This window comes from the organism of the source record quoted next, unplaced genomic scaffold (genome assembly GCF_019419815.1).
Source record: "Pyrus x bretschneideri cultivar Hongxiangsu unplaced genomic scaffold, Pyrus_bretschneideri_v1 Contig119, whole genome shotgun sequence".
NCBI lineage: Eukaryota > Viridiplantae > Streptophyta > Magnoliopsida > Rosales > Rosaceae > Pyrus > Pyrus x bretschneideri.
In genome coordinates, this window is record NW_025999412.1 from 478,929 (window position 1) to 500,423 (window position 21,495).

Genomic DNA, 21,495 nt, shown 5'->3' on the forward strand with positions numbered 1-21,495 from the left:
TGAAAAAATAAGAATATTGTAGCTCAACTTTTTATCTTTCCAGGATTATGTGTCATGTTGTGGGGAAAATATCAAGAAGGCCTTGAAATCTTCATTCTCCCATAGTTGCACAGTTATAACTGGAATGCAGCTTCGACTGACTGTGTACGTAAAACTGGAAAGATTTGTTTTGTAAAAATTTTTGAAACTTTGACACAATGATATAGGGTGTCTTAGCATTTCTCCAGCTAGCCTTGTATCAAAACTCATTCGGGAACCTACATTTCGTTGAAAGCCATTATAGTGCGCAGAATGGGTTTAAGGCACAATTATATTGCCCCCAAAGCTTTGCGCTAACACTTTCCCCCTGTTGAAGTGTTGGTGGATTCAAACTGAGTTTTGTGTTGATCAGACGAGAGATCTACGAGTCAAACTCATGATGAGGTGTTAGTCCATAAGCGGCTGAACCTGCCTTCGCTCCTTTTTGTGGACATGCTTTTCTCTATATCCTTTTTGTAATTCTTTGTGTTGTAGCATGATCGCTATGATGCCTTGTAGAACTATCATGATTCATATTTGAGTTCAAAACTCCAATGGATAATTCCGGAATTGAACATTTATGCCTTTTCTAGGGGTGACTTGCCCCTAGTGTACTTCTCCTCGCCTTGAGACTTTATCATGCTCGTTAGAGAGATTGTGTCATTGTCGAAATTATTGGTTCCACCAGAATAGTGTAGAACTGAGTTAGTCCAACACCACAGGATCTAAAAGGAAGAAGGAATGTGCAATCAGCACATATCCCCTTAAAAAAAAAAAAAAAAAAAAAAAAACGATAACAAATAGTTAGGTTGAGCTCTTTGTTTCATGGTAAAGCGACTTAAACTTTTCGAAGTAATAAGGTATTGGAAAAAAAAAATAAAGGTATTAGAAACCTTCCCTTTTTGTGTTCCTCAGGGAAAATTCGGGCCTTGTGATAAAACTCTTCTTCACATCAAATGGAGTTGGGGCTTGTGATTCTTCAATAAATCAAGAAGTAATTATGACCGCCATCTTTGTTTTTGTTATCTCTCGCAAATCAGATTTTTACCATCAAATCAAGTCCAATTTTGTCCAAAAATGTACTTTTTAAAGCTTTAGACGTCCTCAACAAATCTTCGAAATGAACCTTTCCCGAAATAGGCCATCTTGACCTTAAATACCCAGAATGCCCTAGAACGTCAATCTGCAGGGCCTTATTTTCTTCACCATGGTCAAATCGCTTGGAATTAAATTATGGGATTTTAATACCATTATCTTGAAAGACTCACTATCACATCCCGGCCCAGGGCGGATCACTTCCCGGGCCCGCTCCACCACCGTAGCACGATATTGTCCGCTTTGGGCTTACCATTCCCTCACGGTTTTGTTTTTGGGAACTCACGAGCAACTTCCCAGTGGGTCACTCATCATGGGATTGCTCTATAGCCCCCTTCTTGCTTAACTTCGGAGTTCCTACGGAACCCGAAGCCAGTGAGCTCCCAAAAGGCCTCGTGCTAGGTAGAGATGAGAATATACATTTAAGGATCACTCCCCTGGGTGATGTGGGATGTCACAATCCACCCCCCTTAAGGGCCCGACGTCCTCGTCGGCGCACCACGACCAGGGTTAGGCTCTGATACCAAATTGTCACATCCCGGCCCGGGGCAGATCACTTCCTGGGCCCGCTCCACCACCGTAGCACGATATTGTCCGCTTTGGGCTTACCATTCCCTCACGGTTTTGTTTTTGGGAACTCACGAGCAACTTCCCAGTGGGTCACCCATCATGGGATTGCTCTAGCCCCCTTCTCGCTTAACTTCGAAGTTCCTACGGAACCCGAAGCCAGTGAGCTCCCAAAAGGCCTCGTGCTAGGTAGAGATGAGAATATACATTTAAGGATCACTCCCCTGGGTGATGTGGGATGTCACACTCACAAATCCACTCTAATTGAAATTGCTCCAAAATTCCTTCGTTTGATCATGTTTTGCCAAAGTAGATTTGCATGTCGATAGAGTGATTTAGATGGGGGAATATGAATTCACTCTCAATGAAAGCACCAATTGTTGGAACCAAATTTGCACATATCCATGGACGAAGGCAAGAACCTAATCGAACTAGCCTATGATCTCCGATGAGGGGAGAATGGGGTTGGTTGGGGGTGTGGTTGAATCCGGGAAGGAGAATCAAACTGCAAGTATAGTTCTAAAGACAAATGGAGTGAACCATAATTGATGAATAGCCTATAACGGGGCGTTGAGAGTTGAGTTCTCCATGGACGTGTCTACGAGTAGATGGCGGCATGAGGACCCTTGTTAGACATAAAGAGGATATGTGTTTAGTAGTTTTGTAGAGAGAAATATATGAATGTGGGTAGATATCTATGGTAGTCTTGAAGAATAAAGAGATTGTCCTAGAGAGAATAAACCTAAGAAAGAGAGATCGAAGTTCGCTGATAAATACCCAGGCTAGTGTATTTATAGGGATTTTGAGAGTTCTTGTAGGGATGGTAATCTTCATCAAATTGGAAGACTATCTACGAGGAAATCTAGGATAGGATACCCAATGTTGCTAGAATTATGACTATATTGCCTAATCCCCTAGATATCCTAATTTGACTTTAACTAGGGTTTCCTTTACTTGGAAGACAAGTATTATCTTTACTAGACCTAAGCCTATCCTACCCGATTATACTCTATGCGCTTCGGGCATTCCAATCATTCTTTCCACGTATCATGGGCCCAGAAAATAATGGTCCCACAACTAGGCAAGTCTCATTATACCGAAAGTCATTTAATCTAAGGAAAACTAATGTAAAGGGCTTGAAAACTTTGAGTTTTAACGAAATAGACACAAAGGTGTTGGAAGTGAATAGTACTAGGATTGATTTTTTAGAGTAAAAATGTGGTTTTTCGTTAAAGTGAACAGTATCAGGAGTGTTTCTTTAAAACTCCCAATCTCCCACTACTTAAACGTAAGCATGCTCCCACTAGACTTGGCAATTTCTTACACAACCCGTTAACACGACACGTAAACGACACGAAAATAACGAGTTTCGGGTCAACATGATAGCTAATCGGGTCATTATCGAGTCACACGATAATAACCCGTTAATAACAGGTCCTTAACAGGTTTACACAAGAGTGACACGCGGGTAGCCTATTTCAACATGATAAGAAAAATGCTATTTTGATGATTTAAAATTTTTAAACTACTAAAAAAAACTTACTATAAAATGCAATAGATATAATGAATATGTATATATTGTTTATTAATTATTATTCTATATAAATTTTAAAATTTAAGTTTTATTTATTTCTTTATTTTTATATTATATTATAGGCAAAGATTGAGATTAAAAATCATAAAACACATTAAAAATAAAAATATCAAGTAATTTAAAAATACCAAACATATAAAAAAATTATATGAATACAATGAGTGACACAAAACTTTTTGACGATTATAAACGAAAAATCACGATTTAACAGTTATTTTACCTCCGATTTTGATGATTTTTTACTGCTACACTCCTTGACCTTATATGAATACAATGAATGAATTCGATTTTCAATTTAAAATATTTACACTAGTGGATATCACAAAATCTTATGTTATACTTAATGAAAATATAAATAAACTCTGAGTGTTAGTTAATGCATCATTTTGATGGGATACGCATCCTATGAAACTAATTTCAATGATCCAACCGTCAAAATTGTTTATATATGTTTCGAGATCACATACGCCAAAAATTGCAAAAAACAAACATTCAGAGATCAAGTAACGAGACTAAACTTTTCGACAGTTATAAACGAAAAAGCACGATTTAACGGTTATTTTAACTCTGATTTTGATGATTTTTTACAGCTATACTCCTTGATCCTATATGAATACAATGAACTAATTTGATCGTCAATTTAAAATATTTACAGAAGTGGATACCACAAAATCTTATGTCATGATGATCTATGAAAATTGAGGATTTTGTAAAAGGAATAACATGTAAGCTTTGATTTCCATTGGCAAGGTTTAAACTTTTGAGAAAGACTTCACAACCTTGATAAAAAAAAAAAAAAAAATCTTTCATTTTGCATATCCTTGCACATTTAACATTTTGTAATAGAGTAGTAGTGTATGAATGTTTGTTTATTATGCTCTTATTTTCGGGTGTAGATGTAGTACTTAAACGACAAATGTGTTTTAATGTTTTGAAGTAATATTTATGTGGCAATGTGTGATATGTGCAAATTTAAGAAAAAAAATATATATTTTTCTTAACGGGTCGTAACGAGTTCTGTTAAGGACCCGTTAAGATAATTGGTGAGAGACAATACGACCCGTTAAGATAACATATGTTATACAAAAACGATAAATACGACCCGTTTGCCAAGCCTAGTTGTGTGGCACCTCATAAACTCATCCTTAAGCAAGATGCAAGAGAGGAAGAAGCGACACCAATACTTAAGAAAGATGCAAGAGAGGAAGAACCGACGCAGGCTTTAAAACATTTAAAAACAATAATTAGTGTCGGATAGAAGCGACACCAATACTTTATGTTGCTTAAAAGCGACTCTATTTTTTTTAAAGCGACACTATTATTTAAAAATTATTAAAATGTATGTCGGTTATAAGCGACATTAAATGTTTACGTCGGTTAAAAGTGACATAGATAGTTTATGACATTTACAAGCAACAATAAATCCAACATCATGTTGAGTAGGTGTCGCAAATGTTTTGTCCGCCACTATATTATATTAAAGTAACATCACCTAATGACACAATAAGTCCATTTTGTAGTAGTAGTCGCATCCTCTACACTTTGAGAATGATTATATGATAGTTTGAATTTTTTAAACCATACAAACTCTCATGAATAGTATTTTTAAGGGAGTTTCAAAATAAACAAAATTCATAATCATTAATGTATAAGTCTGAAAGATGTGAAACATAATAAACGTTCATAATTGCATCATCAACGCTTAGATGATGGTTACATGGTCGTTTAGATTTTTAAAACCCTCCAAATCTCATGAACAATGTTATTTATTTGAGTGAAAAATTAATAAAATTAATAATAATTATTGTAGAAGTGTGAAAAATGTAATCACTCGTAACGAAAAGCTTTACAACTTTCATGAAGGGGTCAACTCCGAAATTTAGTATGTATATACTAATTTAGTATTATGTTTTACATTTTTTTGGGTCAAATTATGTTTTTCATTTTCATTTTGATTGATTTAAAATATATTTTTCTTAACGGGTAACAGGTCGGGTCATATTACCTGATAATATTAACGGGTTGATTTCGGGTCGGGTCATATTACCCGTTTACTTTAATGGGTATTACACGATACGACCCGTTAAGCTATCAGATATGACACAAATACGAGAAACACGACACGAATGCTAGGTCTAGCTCCCACTATGTGAATCATAACTAAGCCAGTGAATTAGATCATATTTAATTCTACCCACATTCATTCATTCATAAATTTTTATGACCAAATTTGAACCTTCATTAGTTATCTCGCATCAATTAATAAGGTTAGTCATCCAATTAAGATTAAATTCAATACTTGAATCAAGCTTCCGCTTGTTGCCTGATATGAAGGAAGGCTAGTATACCATAAGTATAAGAAAAATATTTCAACACCACCTATAGAAAGGTTCGAAACTTTCCTTAGTGCTTGGAATAAATTTCTTTTATCAAACACACCAAGACACATGATTTATTCTACTATGGTATACAAATCAAATATCTAATTCGGATTAAGTTGGATTATAATCCAAAATTAGAAATCAAATACTCCCACTTCTCAAACAAGGAAGCATAAATACAAAAATTTTCATAGGAGAATTTCGACAATACCCTAGGGTACACTTTTGTACTTATTTTCTGGTTAACTCTTAACTAGGATCTAAATTACCGTTTAAAACTTATGAATCCAAATAACATTCAAATAATAATAAAAATCCTTAAATAATCATCATCATTGAAATAACTCAAATTCAAAATAATAAAACAATCATTTTTTATTATAACGGAATGAAAAACTAAGATCAACTATCTTCAACAGTGCTTCTTTAATCTTCTATCTCGGGACTCTTACTGTTGTCATGAATCTGCTGTCCCTACATTAGGAACAATGAAACTATTAGCATGACTAATATTTAAGACATTCTAAAACAGACGCAAATTATTTAAGAATGCAATTAGGAATTCTATACCTTCAGAAGGATTGTTACTTAGGGTGGCTGTGTATGCTTTGCAATTCCTTTTTCACAGTCCCATCTTTTTGAGAGAAATATTTTGTCCTAGTTAAGAACGTACAAGAATATTTGACCATACAAGCATACATATAACACTTTAAAGTAGGAATGTTCTCGAAACAATCCTATAAACTCATGACTTTCAAAGCCTAGTGAGTGGTGAACCATAAGACTCTTTAACAAATTAAAGAGAAAAGAGATTTTGAGATTCATTACCCTTGAACCTCATCCTTGTTTACACAAGGGATTCACCCAAGTGAAGGGTCTTCAAGTCACCTCCTTACTCCTTGGATCTTTCCTTGTGTTTGTGTTCTTCTCTCCTTGGATGGTTGCTTCTTTGCTTCTCCTTTGCTCCTTGAGAATTTGAGGAAAGGATCTCCAAATTTGCAAGGTTGCAAACCTCTAAGTTTCTACACCAAGGATTATGGTGTGAAGATGTAGTGGAAGGAAGATTGCTAGCTAATTTTCTCTAAGTATGGCTGGCCTTCTATAGAGAGAAACAAAGATAGTGTTTTGCCTCTTTGTCTCAAAGAAAATCCTAATGAGGGAAATGCTATGAAGTTGCCTTATACCCCCTCACAATTGTGTGGCAAACTTGTTATAAGTTCACCAACCCCAATCCCTTGCATGTGGCTGGCATCCTTATCTAGTTGGGCTAATTGCTCATTTTCATTTAGTTGTCATACAACTAAACTAAATATGCCTTCAGGACCAAAACCCATTTAGGTCCTGAAACCCGAATCTAACTTAAAAGGCCAATAAGAACCTTTCATATGATTAATTAACTAATTAATTAATTCTGGACTATGCTCAATTAAACCATTTAATTGATTATCCAGTAGTTCTGGACCATGCTCAATTAAACCATTTAATTGATTATCCATCTCGATTATATTTCTTCATGTTCAACCTTACTTGGTATATGATCTATTAGGTTCCAACTAGCGAGGATGTGGGTGATGGTTACTCTTGATGATCGATTGTGAATTGAAACCAAATTTCAATTTTCCCTTTATTGAAGATTAGTGTTTAAATGATAGTTTTTTTCATGTCTACTATTCAATGTGATACTTCTCTATATGATTCTATTGAATATGATTTGGAATATTCTTCCTAAGTCATATCCATATGCTTTGGACAAAGAGTCCCGAATCATATATGATGCAGTAGACAGTCTTTAAATGCCAAGTTCACATGTATTGTGAGTATAAGGTTTAATTAAATTGTCTTTTAGAAATTGTCAAGTTATTGTTGGAGATTGTAAGTGTCATAGAAAATAAAAGTATTTTAATATTTTAAGCCTTTATAATTCATGTGCTAAAAGGAATGTTAGTCAGAATTTGAATGTAATTGAAATCTTGCACAAACACTTTGCTCATTCTATTTTCTGGTTGAGTGAGTCCCAGTCTCTTGCCTGGTTGAGTGATTCCCAGAGCTACAATATTTTCTGGTTTAGCACAAGAATTATAAAGGCTTACAATATTAAAATACTTCTATTTTCTATGAGACTTTTACAATCTCCAACAATAGTTTGACAATTTGTAAAGGATAACTTAATTAAACCTTGTACTCGCAATACACGTGAACTTGGCATTTAATGACTGCCTACTGTGTGAATCTCCCCTTCCTAAAAAAAACTCATCCTTGGGATTATGAATCCGTTCCATAAGTCATGATCAGTTTCTTGCAATTCTTGTTCGCTGATCCATGTAGCCTTGCTCAGGGGTTGGTTCTTCCAATGAGTGAGATATTTTTTATAGGCATCTTGACGAGTATAGATTGAACGTTTGTCCAAGATCTCCAATGAATTAGTAAGATACACGAGGGACATTAGTAGTTTCAGGACTCGTGGTTATGGGAACTAACTTAGGCTTGCCATAGAACAAATATAAATCAGAGATGTGGAAAATGGAGCTTATTTCCATTCCCATTAGCAGTTCAATTTTGTAAGCATTGGCCCTAATTTTCTTGAGCACTCTGCAAGGACCAATCTTTTTCTTCTTTAACTTGTTATATGTTCCAGTGGGGAACCTTTCTTTTCTTATATAAGCCATTACTAAGTCACCATCTTGGAACTTTACATGGTGCCTATGTGCATCAACTGCTCGTTTGTAGTTGTTGTAGGCCCTTTCCAGATTGGACTTGACTTTCTCAGCCTTTATGCTATTCCTACCAAAAAGAGGAACAGACACCTAATCCAAAATATGATTGGGATTTTGACAAAAAACCACCTTAAACGGAGTCTTTTGTGTCAAGCGATTTTTAGAACTATTGTAAGCAAATTCTGCTTGGGGAATGACAAGGTCCCATTGGCGAGGGTTATAACTTTGAGACATAGTAGAAGGTTACCAAGTGTTCTATTCACCACTTCCATTTGCCCGTCAGTTTGCAAATAACAAGTGCTTGAAAATTGAAGCTTGGTGTCCAATAGTTTCCACAAAGTTCTCCAAAAGTGACTCATAAATCGTGTATCACGATCAGAGGTGATTGTTTTGGGTACACCATGCAATCGAACCACTTCCTTGAAAAATAAATAGGTTGTCTTTGACACACCCCAACTCAGAATGTCCACTAGGACTCTGAATCGAGCATTGCTAGCGGACACCTAGAAGGTGATGAAGCCATAAAGTGTAGTGATGTGCAAAATGTGAATAAATTTAAAACTAAAAGTGCCTAAATACAACAGTGCACTATGATCGGGAATGAACCCATTTCACACATGATGTTAGAGCATAAGTAAAGTATAGTAAGATAGAATAAGGATTATACCTTAAAAGGTAGCCAGCTATACTGAGATTTGTGAAGAATCTTCGTTGATGAGATAGTTCCGCTGCTAAAACCTGGAGGGGCAGAAAACAAGGGTGAGTGGGCCTGAGAATAAAATTTTATAAAAACCTTTCTGAAAACATTGTAACCCCTTGCCGTAAAACAAGTATAAGTGCAAAATCAAGTGCACGCCAATAATAAATCCAGAAATATGCCACAACAGAATATCTTAACGGCAATACGAATATAATCATAAGCTCAACAATATATACTAGCATGCAAGTTAGAGTCACCTAATGTGACATGTACGACTGCACTTATTGCTCATCAGTCATATGCTAACACACGAGTCGGAGTCACCCTGTGTGACTTGTACGACAAGACTAGCTCCTACTTGGATCCAAGGCGAACGAGCGATGCGGGAGGTGAACATACACGTGGAAGACTAGCCCTGGCCATGGGCGGGAGCACTAACACCGGGGTCTAGCAATGATGAGCATTCTATATGCAAAAACATGCCATATTGATCCAAAAAATTCAACATAATAAACTTACCTGAACTTACCTACGCATCTCGTAGGATCATCTTGGTATTTCACAACAGTGCAGCATTTCTTATAACATACTTTAACCATGGCATGAAGTGAATGAATCAATTCAAAGAAATTTGTGGAAACTATCAATCATATATATACTATAAAAAGGAAAAGACCCACTGACATGAGGTCCGCGCTACAACTCCGTAGCACAAATATCGAGACATCACGAATGATGGGTGCTTATAACAATTATCAAATCACGTCTCAGAATTCTTATCAATAAAACACGTAACTTACATAAAACACATCCCTAAGGACATTCTAGAATGATATGAAACCTATTGACCAAAAGTCAACTGTTGGTCAAAGGTGAGCGGTAAGGTCCATAAACCTATGTAGCTCAATCCAGAAGATCCGCACCTCGGATTTCCGATCCGTAATTCCAAAGATCCGCATTATGCTTCTAGAATATCATACTAAAGTTTCATTATGATCCAACGGTTGAATCTCCGCCAATTGCAAATTTAAGTGGAGGTCAACACTTTATTTTATGAACTTACAAATCCAATTTGGGAAGATCCGTACGTCGGATTCCCAATCCGTAAGTTCCTATGGTCCTCAAATATGACATACTAAGTTTAGTGATAATCCAACAGTCGGACCATCGATTGCTATAATATTCCAGTGGTGGACCTTAATGGAACTAAGTTCAAACGATGGAATTTCGTCAATTGGGCTTCACAAATGGAATTGGAGTATCAAATATGGCCTAGGAATGAAGATCTCAATGAGTATAGCAAGTTTTATACCTATGGCCAAGTCCAATTTGGCTGGGAAATGCCCCAAATCGGCTCACACCCATCGAAAATCCTAGAATGGGTGAACTTCGATTCTCCTTCCTCGATGTTCCAACGCCCCTGCAACTTGTTGGGTCTTGTTCCTAGACTCAAGGGGATTATCATGGTATAGTTATGGAGGTTTGAAATTGGTTATTTAAAGTTTAGTTAAAAAATTGAACTCCCATCTTGTGGGAAAGAGGCCCAATTAGATTGTTGTTAAGTGACCAATCAAAAATTTAAGGGAAAAAGGAACGACCAATCGAGTGTGAGAAGTTAGCAGCCAATCAGGAGAGAGAAACATCCCTCCCCATTTCGTCAATAAGTGCACACCACAGCCCGCCGGTGACCCAGGTTGTTTCTGGCCAAATCCACCATTTTTTTAGGTGTTTTGCATCCATCCTTCACCTGCAACTTCTTCCACCACTTCCCCTTTACCATTTCCACCCAAGATTGAAGGGTTTTAGGTCCATTTTCCTGTTGAACTTCACCGAAAAACGCGAAGGTCCTCGACGACGATTTGCTAATCTAGCGAGCTGTACCACCAACCACCACCAAAAATTGACTCTCCTTGAGCCTAGGAACAAGACCCAACAAGTTGTAGGGGCGTTGGAACACCAAGGAAGGAGAATCAATTTTCACCCATTCTAGGGTTTCCGATAGGTGTGAGCCGATTTGGGGCCTTTCCCAGCCAAATTGTACTTGGCCACAGGTATAAAACTTGCTCTACTCATTGAGATCTTCATTTCTGTGAAATTTGAGAATTTTTAGAAATAGTTGATTTTTTCGGCGAGTCGAGGCGACCAACCGCTGCTGGGCTGAGGCATTCCCTGACCTTCCTAGGCTAAATTTTATACTCCAATTCCATATGTGAAGTCCGATTAACGAAATTCCGTCGTTTGAACCTAGTTCCATTAAGGTCCGCCACTTGAATATTATAGCAATCGACGATCTGACCGTTGGATCATCAGTAAACTTTAGTACATTGTAGTATGTAATATTTAAGGACTATAGGAACTTACGGATTAGGAATCTAACGTACAGATCTTCTCGAATTGGATTTGTAAGTTCATAAAATAAAGTGTTGACCTCCACTTGAATTTGCATTCACGGAGATCCAACTGTTGAATCATAATGAAACTTTAGTATAATGTTCTAGAAGCATAATGTGGATCTTTGGAAGCTATGAATCAGAAATCCAAGGTACGGATCTTCCAAATTGAGTTACATAGGGTTACAGACCCTACAGCTGACCTTTGACCAACAGTTGACTTTTGGTCAATGGGTTTCAAATCATTCTAGAACGTCCTTGGGGATGTGTTTTATGTAAGTTATGTGTTCTATTGATAAGAATTCTGCGACGTGATTTGATAATTGTTCTAGACGCTAATCGTTCGTGACCCCTCGATATTCGTGTTAGGGAGTTGTAGCGCGGACCTTAGGTGTTAGGGAGTTTCCACAAATGCCTTTGAATTGATTCATGCACTTCATGCCATAATTAAATTTTGTTATGAGAAATGCTGCACTGTTGTGAAATACCAAGATGATTCTACAGGATGCACAAGTAAGTTCAGGTAAGTTCATTATGCTGAATTGTTTGCATCACTATGGGATGTTTTTGCATATAGAATGCTCATCATTGCTACACCCTGGTGTTAGTGTTCCCGCCCTGGGCCAAGGCTAGTCCTTCACGTGTATGTTCACCTTCCGCACCGCATGCTCACCTTGGATCCAAGTAGGTGCTAGTCCTGTCGTACAGGTCACATTAGGTGACTCCGACTCGTAGGTGACCCACTCATAGTGCTAGTCTTCATGTGATCATAGCACTAGAACGATTATTATTACACCTAGCCCTGTCGTATATGTCACATTAGGTAACTCCGACTCTTGTGTTAGCATATGACTGATGAGCAATAGATGTAGTCATACATGTCAGATGAGGTGACCCCGACTTGCATGCTAGTATATATTGTTGACCTTATGATTATATTCATATTGCCGTTGAGATAATCTATTGTGGCATATTTCTAGATTTATTATTGGCATGCATTTGATTTCATACTTATACGTAGTATGATTTTCGGGAAACTATACTTATTTTACGACAAAGGGTTACAATATTTTCATAAAGGTTTTTATAAAGCTTTATTTTCAGGTCCACTCACCCTTGTTTTTCACCCCTCCAGGTTTTAGCAATGGAACTATCTTATCGACGAGGATTCTTGGAAAATCTCTGTATAGGTGGCTACCTTTGAGGGTATAATCTTTATTCTATCTTAATGTACTTTACTTATGCTATGACATCACGTATGAAATGGGTTCATTCCCGCTCACAGCGCACTCCTGTATTTAGGCACTTTTAGTTTTAAGTTTATTCACATTTTCCACATCACTACACTTTATGGCTTCGTCACCTTCTAGGTGTCGACCAACACAACTCGATTCAGAGTGCTAGTAGACATTCCGGGTCGGGGTGTGTCAGTTTGGTATTAGAGCATAAGGTGGGTAATATTGCTTTCATCACACGCGTGATGTAAGCATTCTAGGTTATTTGAGCTTAATTTTCGAATCTCGCCACCTCGTCAAATACGAAAAATGTGTTAGCTTTTCTGAGTTTTGCATGACTTAGATGACTAATCAACATTCTAGAACGTCGTTTGGTGACCACCTCTAGACTTTAAACAAAGAACCTTCCAGCTAAGGAAAATCTTTACTAGGTAAGGCTAATGTATCGATAATTGTGGGCCACTAAAGATTTACTCATTAATCCCACTACTATTATCTCGTCATCTTCACCAACCCTTTTGAGTTAGGAAATCAAGAATAGTTTTAGTTCTTTGGCAGTACTTGTTATTATATCACCTATTGGAAAATCCCAACGAGTTTTTCCTTTTCATTGAAATTTCTAGAAATTCTTTTGGTGCTGTATTCGTCAATTCGACAAGTATAGGCACACGAGTACAAGTTGTTACCTCTACAATTATTAGAAATCCCCGAAGTAGTAAGTGGTTTCCTAGAACCAATGAAACTACCTCACAAGACCAGTTCTTTACCAATTATCCGTGACCGTCTACCCGAGCAGGCTCTAATTTGTAATCAGCCTATTGTGGCACTCCTAATTGACGATAATGTCCAATACCCAAAAATTGTCAACCAGTAATTAGGCGATATGATTTCTGATACCGAACACATGCTAGTATCTAGGAGTGATACCCTTATGCCAGAACGCTGGTTCACAGTTTCAAGGTAGCGAACAATATCAAAATATCACATGTGCGTTAATTAGTGGTGTGACTAATAAGTCGATTAATAGTGACTACTTAAGCCAAAGAAACTAAATCACACAAACTTAGAAGCAGACTTTGTATTAAGACAGTAAACTCACAGTTACGTTAACCATATTACCTATTTAGGTAATCAAAACTTCTTTGACTAGCCACCTCTCGATCATTTTCATAGGTAAACCGTAGAATCGAAATATGAGATGATATCTAACTGCTAGAGTGATTTGAGTGTCGAGAAAACTATGAAGACCTTTTAGTTCATGTCGTAGAGTTGGTTAGTAGTATAATACGTTTTGAGGATGTATACCTTTGACGTTGTTCTCAAAATTTTTACTTGGCATGCCACCGAATGTGAGAAGTAGAATACACTATTGATCCACCTTGTTAACACCACAGTTATTCTCCCTATTTCTTATTAAACAACTCTTATATCAGTTTTCCTTATGACGAACAAGTCCTACTTCATTGAGAGAACTTAGTTACTAAAGCTTACTAATTACCAATTTACTAACCAAGGACTAAACACTTTATCTTGGAAATCTCAAACCTATCTACAAAGGTGAAAGATTGAGCTTCAGGATCGTACCTAGATTTTAGCAACTTCCTCATATGGCGATTAAAAATCATAATCCCTTACCTTGAGTTGATGATCTAACCGACCAACCTTTGCAACTCAAGTTTCCTTCTGTAGTCTGACGAATTCATAACAGTCTTGTAGACAACTATGTCACCTATTCTAGTAACGAGATTAAATTCTCCAATCACCAATAGTCATAATCTCACAAAGTTTGGTGAAATTCGAGATATCCTTGGTTTTGTCGATTTTATCGACAATTTGTTTGTGATTTTTCGACTATAGTGTTTTTCCTCACTTATCAATTGAGGAAAGTTAGTTTAATTGAGTTGGAGATGAATCAAGTTTCTGACAGCTGAACAATTGTCTCACCTTACCTCTGTTTTACACCTTTTGATGATTTGATCATATCAAAATCCAGGATGACGTGTTCTTCGGATGTTCCGACTGTGCATAGGCAGTAAGACAGAATATCGCATTTATTTTCCAATGATTAGAACCATTCGAAACTAACCATCTTATACATGACTTGGAGTCAACAATCATCATCTTTATTCGAAAACTAGATGACACTTCTCTGTGGAGAAATGTGTTCAAAATCGACACCAACCTTACCATTCTTGAGTACACCTTAGCTGGGAAAGAGTTGAATTTCTGACAGTGATGCAGGAAGAACTAAATCAACGTCAACGATTTCACTATCGTGTATCATCCCGATTGTGCAAAAAGACATTAATTATCCTTGATATACTTGCAGCCTTTCTTATTCCATTCCAATTGGAGTTCACAAGCATCGATTTGACTTTTTACAAATCATCAAAAATCGTTCGAGTGGCTATGACCACTTCCTATATCCACATGGAGATGAGGGAAAATATCACCATAAGCTTTTGGTATGAAGCATCTCGTACATGTTGAGATTATGATGATGTTTCGGTAATTATATATTGACTGAACAAGTCAGCTCACTTCCCATTGGTCTAGAGGGACTATATTGTTGATCACTTGAGAGAATTTCTCATTCTTGAATCTATCGAATTTTATGGCATCTCGATCAACATCTACATTGGTCATGATGCCATAGCCACCTCTGTGTGCTGGAAAACATTCTAGTTAACTTTTGGTACATGGCTATTCTACTATAGTTAGTGTTATTTTGGAGGCAGGTAGACTATTTAGAAGAATTGCTCAGATATTGAAGTTTAGTGATGATCGTTAACTCTTTAATCACCCAACAGGTACTTTGGTGAGCGAACCATTACCGTTGGTGATTGAATATTCCGGAAGCTACCATTGTAGCGAGATGTCTTACATTAATTCCAGTTACTTTGTATCATAAATTTGATAGACTTGTTTTGACCTCAAACTCTTGAGTGTTCTGTTAGCCTTCACAACACAATTCTTCACTAAATTTGAAGGGAATTTAGTATGGATCTACTCACTAAGGTACTGTGAACTACATTGTTCAGCTTTACGGTATGCATGTCATTGCCGTACCTCACAGTGATATGTGTTTCACTTCCAAGTTCTAGGAAGTCTTTTTGAAGACTATGACTTCGAGTTATTGCCGATACCACCTTTTATCATCAGACTAATGGCTAGTCTGAACAAATTATTTTGATCTTGGTGGACATATTGTGATTATAGTACTACAGTGTTAGTATGATTATAGCTAACACCTATCCCTGCTAGAGTTATGCGTAACCACAGTTACAATTTTTCAATTTTGAGTTGGCACTGTTTGAAATGTGGCATGGAGACTTTACGCACATTATTTGTTTGACAGAGGAGTATTATAAAAAGTTTTGATTGAATGAGATTGCGATGTAGCTAAGTTGCGCACTATTAACGGTATCACCGAGAGGGTAGTACGTGAGCGCAATCTAGGCACTAATTAGATGGTAATTGTGTATTTCCCAATGGGTGGCATGAACCTTGGGAATTGTTTACTCACTTATCGGGACAACAGTGAGTTGTTGGTATTAAGGGCTGCAGACCATAATATTGAGGACTTAATTGTTGAACTCGTGAAGCAAGTGGACATCTAGGTCTGTCTATGTTTAGTTATTTATTTATTGTTGGGCCTAACCTAATGATATTATACACTTCCCTTAGGAGTACATGGCGCAACGAGGGCAAGTAAAATTTTTCTATATTCAATCTTGATCTCAGTACAACTATTTTAAATATTATGTTATATTATATATGTATTTGACGATATGTTACTGTATATCTATTTTTGGCTTGATGTTTTCATAAAGGATTTTATATTGTAGTATTGTATTTTAATATTGTATTAAAGGAGAAGGAAAGTACGAGTTTGGGGGCATGAAAGAGGAATCACTGCTTCCCGATCGCGATGGAATGAGATTCTCTTTTATGTAACCGCTCTCACTTGATATCTTCTTTACGTAACTGTTTTTTTTTTTTTCCTACTATCTTTCCACTACTCTTGATTAACAAGTGATTTCAAATTTCGGGGACGAATTTTTTTTAAGGTGGGTAGATTGTGACAACCCGTCCCTACCTTTACAATTTTATAAATTTTAAAACAGTGATTTTATGAAAAATGCCCCTAGAGGCAAAGATTTTGACTTTTGTTGACCATCGGTTAGAGAGATGCATGACTCATTCTTTAACGTATCCTTATAGTACTCGTCACTACGATCGCATAGGCGGAAGCCGTTCGTGAGTCCAAATTATAACAGTATAGTTATGGATGCTTGAAATTGGTTATTTAAAGTTTAGTTAAAAAATTGAACTCCCATCTTATGGGAAAGAAGCCCAATTAGATTGTTGTTAAGTGACCAATCAAAAATTTAAGGGAAAAAGGAAGGACCAATCAAGTGTGAGAAGTTAGCAGCCAATCAGGAGAGAGAAACATACCTCCCTATTTCGTCAACCTGTGCACACTATAACCTGCCAATAACTCAGGTTGTTTCCGGCCAAATCCACCATTTTTATAGGTGTTTTGCATCCATCCTTCATGATAGGAGCATATTTATGCGACTTAATTGGCTTGTTCTCGTGCATTTATGTTGTGTTTCTTTAGTTATTTTAGTCCTTTATGCCATTTTCGTGTGTTTCTAGGTTCATATGGCTAAGGAAGCAAAAAGGTGCATTTTGGAGCAAAAATTGGGCTTGGAATGGATAGCTTACGTTTGGAGCAAAAGGAATGGACGAAATTGAAAAGGATTCCTAATCAAATGAGGAATCTTAGTCAAAGAAGGTTCCTACCTATTCTAGGTCACAAAACTTGCAACCTTAAGCCATGTCGTGTATCCCCTTGGTGTTTCCCTTCCTTGCCGTGCAAGGGAGGGCCTTCTTTCCTATTCTAAAGCATTCAAACACATTCCTTTTTCACCTAAATCTCAGCCACATCTCACATACCTTTTCACATCCATCAAACAACCCCTAGCCGTGCATAACATTCTATTTCCAGCATTCCAACAATCCTTGGCCGTGCATTTCCCCTTTGCATTTCCAGCTTTCCCACTCCTTCATTTCAGCCACACTTCCACATGCATTCATCATCATTCACCATAATCATTCCCTCACATGCTCTCCTAACAAATAATTCAGAACACATGCACCCATCACCTAACAAAAATCCTTTGCCGTGTCCCCCTTTGCATTTCCAGCTTCCCACTTCATCATTGCACCACATTCTCTTCCATATTCCCTCTTTAATCCACATGCATTCATCATCATTCACCCTAGCTGTCTTTCACATGGCTTTCACATTCATTTCCAGCACATCCACACCTTGCCGTGCATCCCATTCCATTTTCCAGCTTTTCTCCTTCATTGCAGCCACACTTCCACATGCATTCCCTCTTTAATCATTCTTTTCCTAGCTGTTTTTCCATCATTATTTCAGCCACATGCACTCTCAATCATAAGAGCCACATGCACTCTTAAACAATCAGCCACAAATTCTCCCATTCCCCCTATAAAAACCCATGCATTCATACACAAAAACACACCATCTTCCCCTTAGAATCCCTTGCCGTGTATCCTCTTCATTTCCAGCATTCTTCCCTTCCATTTCACCACTCCCTATCCCTCCAAAACACTACCCAACCATTCCCCAATCCGTTCCACATACAAACACATCCCAAAACCTATCCTTAGACCTTGTGCCGCAACAAAGAGGAGGAGAAGAGTGCTTAAACGTTCATACAATTCAAGTTTGAGTTGTTGGAATTTTTAGGTGCTTTCCTCTCCTTGATTTCAATGGTTAAATTTACTTATCTTTGTTTTGTACGTATGAGGAACTAAACCCCCCCTTGGCTAGGGGGGGATTCGAAATACATGTTTATGCTTGCAATATGATTTGATTACTTCCAATTGCGTTTCATAAGTTGTGAATTCAATTTACTTATCTATGTGAATTACATTGATTTGTGTGTGTTGGTTGAGAGTGCACGCTTAATTATCATGCATAAATTGGATGCTAGGATATAAGGAAATTTCACCTAATCGTTATGGAATTATATTCACAAGTAGTAAAGGTTGATGATCTCAATCGCGTTAAGTAAATTCTTGGCATAAGTTTCATGCAATCATAGTAACAAGTGCTTCGTCAACGCTTATGGTTTTCATAGAACTTAATGATTCTTGCTTGTATCTCTATTATGCAATCATGTAGGGGACTTGTGGGGAATGTTTTGGGTTGTCGTATGCAATCATCCAATTCAATAACGTTAGGAAAATCTGAGGGTTAATTAGTGCAATTCACGGTTAATCTGGGGCGTTGAGAATTCATGGTTTATTGAAAAGCAATTAGAAATCGTTTTGTGTGCAAGTATAACATGTGTGGAGATGAACCCCTTAGCTAGCTTCCCGTCCATTAAATTCAATCAAATTCATTTTTAAAATCTGTTCGTTTTACAAAGTATTAAGTTTTGTTTCCAAATTCGTCAAAATCAAAATCCCCCTTTACTTGGAGTGTCAATTAGTTAGAAATCAATTTAGTTTGTGTTTTTAGAGTATCTTGAGTCAAGTTATAACTACTTTCGTCCAAATTCTTCTCTAGTGCTTAAAACTGCTCAGAAAGTAGTTTCAAGGCAGTTTTGAATGTTTTCTTGCTGTTTTGAGTCTTTTGGTTTGTTTTGGTGTTTTAAAGTTTAGTTTTGCATTCTTTGAGTCCAGTATAGTGTTTTATATTGTGTTTTTACGTTTTTGAGTCAAATCCAAGTGATTAATAATTCCTCCTAATCCCCGGTCCAGAACGATCCCTACTTACATTCTTCACTACAATTGATAAAAAGAGGGTTTAATTTGTGTTCGTGTAATTCTCACATTAAATTTTGGCACCGTTGCCGGGGATTAGCAACTTTGCTAATCTCTTGGATTGTTTTATTTTCGTTTGTTTTTATTTTATTCCAGATTCTTAATCTTGTTTTGTTTCTTGTTTTAGGTACTAGTTTATGACTCGGAGTTCTCATCCGATTCGTGAACATATCTCAGACTTTGACAACGATTTCGAGCGAGAATTGAGACGAAAGAGAAAGAACCCAGAACCTAGCGAATCAAGTGAAAGCTCCGAGTCCGTTTCTGAATCTGAAGAAGAGAAACCCACGGCAAGAGTGGGTGAAGTAAACATGGCAGCGGACAACCGAACAATCAAGGAGCTTTCCGCTTCGGGATTGGACAATGCCGCACCCCTATGTATTCAATATCCTAGGGCGGCTCCAGATAAGACTGCCGAGTTCGAATTGAAGTCAAGTTTGTTACATCACATTCCGAAGTACTATGGGCTGTCCATGAAGGATCCAAACAAACACTTAAAGGAGTTCGAAGTTGTTTGTTCGAGCATGACCCCAGTGAATGTCGATGGAAGCATCTTGAAGATGAAAGCTTTTCCATTCTCTCTAATGGATAAAGCTAAAGATTGGTTGTATGAATTGGCTCCCGGAACTGTCACATCTTGGGAGAGCATGAAACGGGCATTCTTGGAGAAGTTTTTCCCAACTTCTCGAGTCATCCTCCTACGAAAAAGGATAAGTGGAATTCAACAAGATGAAGGTGAATCTTTTCCTACTTATTATGAACGTTTTAAATCTCTTATTGCTTCATGTCCACAGCATCAGATGAAGGAGGAACTTCTCTTACAATACTTCTATGAGGGACTTCTACCAATTGAACGTCAAATGCTAGATGCCTCAGTGGGAGGAGCCTTGGTGGACAAGACCCTCACTGCTGCAAAGACCTTGATTGCTAATCGAGCATTGAACGCTCAACAATACGAAGGCGTTGGACAGAGGAGTACCCCACGGCAACACCAAGTCAATGAGGTAAGTGCCATAACCGAACTTCAAAATCAAATGGCTAACTTTACTACGTTGCTTTCTCAGGTGGTAGAAGGTCCAAAAGTCAAAACCGTAGCTTCTTGTGGCGTATGCTCCATGCAAGGACACCCTACGGACACGTGCCCACAATTGATCGAGAATGGAGGGTGGGAGACACTCAATGCCGTGAGATATGGCAACCAATATCAATCACGTGGTGATCCGTTTTCTAATACTTACAATCCCGTTTGGCGTGATCATCCGAATTTCAAATGGCGAGACCCCCAACAAGGTCAACAACAAAGCGGATTTAGGCAACAACCCCCGGGTTTCTATCAAAAGCCGTTGGCACCACACAAGCCCAAACACAACCTGCCCAAAGCAATGTAGGTAATTCAAGTGATAATGATAAGATTTTTCAATTACTTACTACTTTGACGCAGGAAGTCCAAACTCAAAACAAAGAGAGGCAAATCCAAGACAAAAGGGTGGACAACTTGGAGAAGCAAGTGGGACAAATTGCCGAGTTCATGGGGCAATTTCGTGAGCAAGGAAGGTTGCCTAGCTCAACGGTGGTCAATCCGAAAGGTGGATTCGAATCTGCAAAAGCTATGCATTTGCGAAGTGGAAAGCAAGTCGGATCTGACCTCAAACCATCCAAATCACGTTCCAACGAGGAGGACGAGTTGAGAATTGAAGAGGAGGAGCAAAGGCCACTCACGGCCAAGGTGGAACCAAATGTGCCGCAAGTTCCAAGTGATCCCAAGACGTCCAATTCATCCAATAAAGGTAAAAACGTGTCAAGTTCGGTTCCTACTAATGATTTTCCTGCGAATGTTCCTTTTCCTAGTAGGTTTAAGCAAACAAAGAAAGAAGAAGCGGAAAAGGACATTTTGGAGACGGTTCGGAAAGTTCAAGTCAATATCCCCCTTTTGG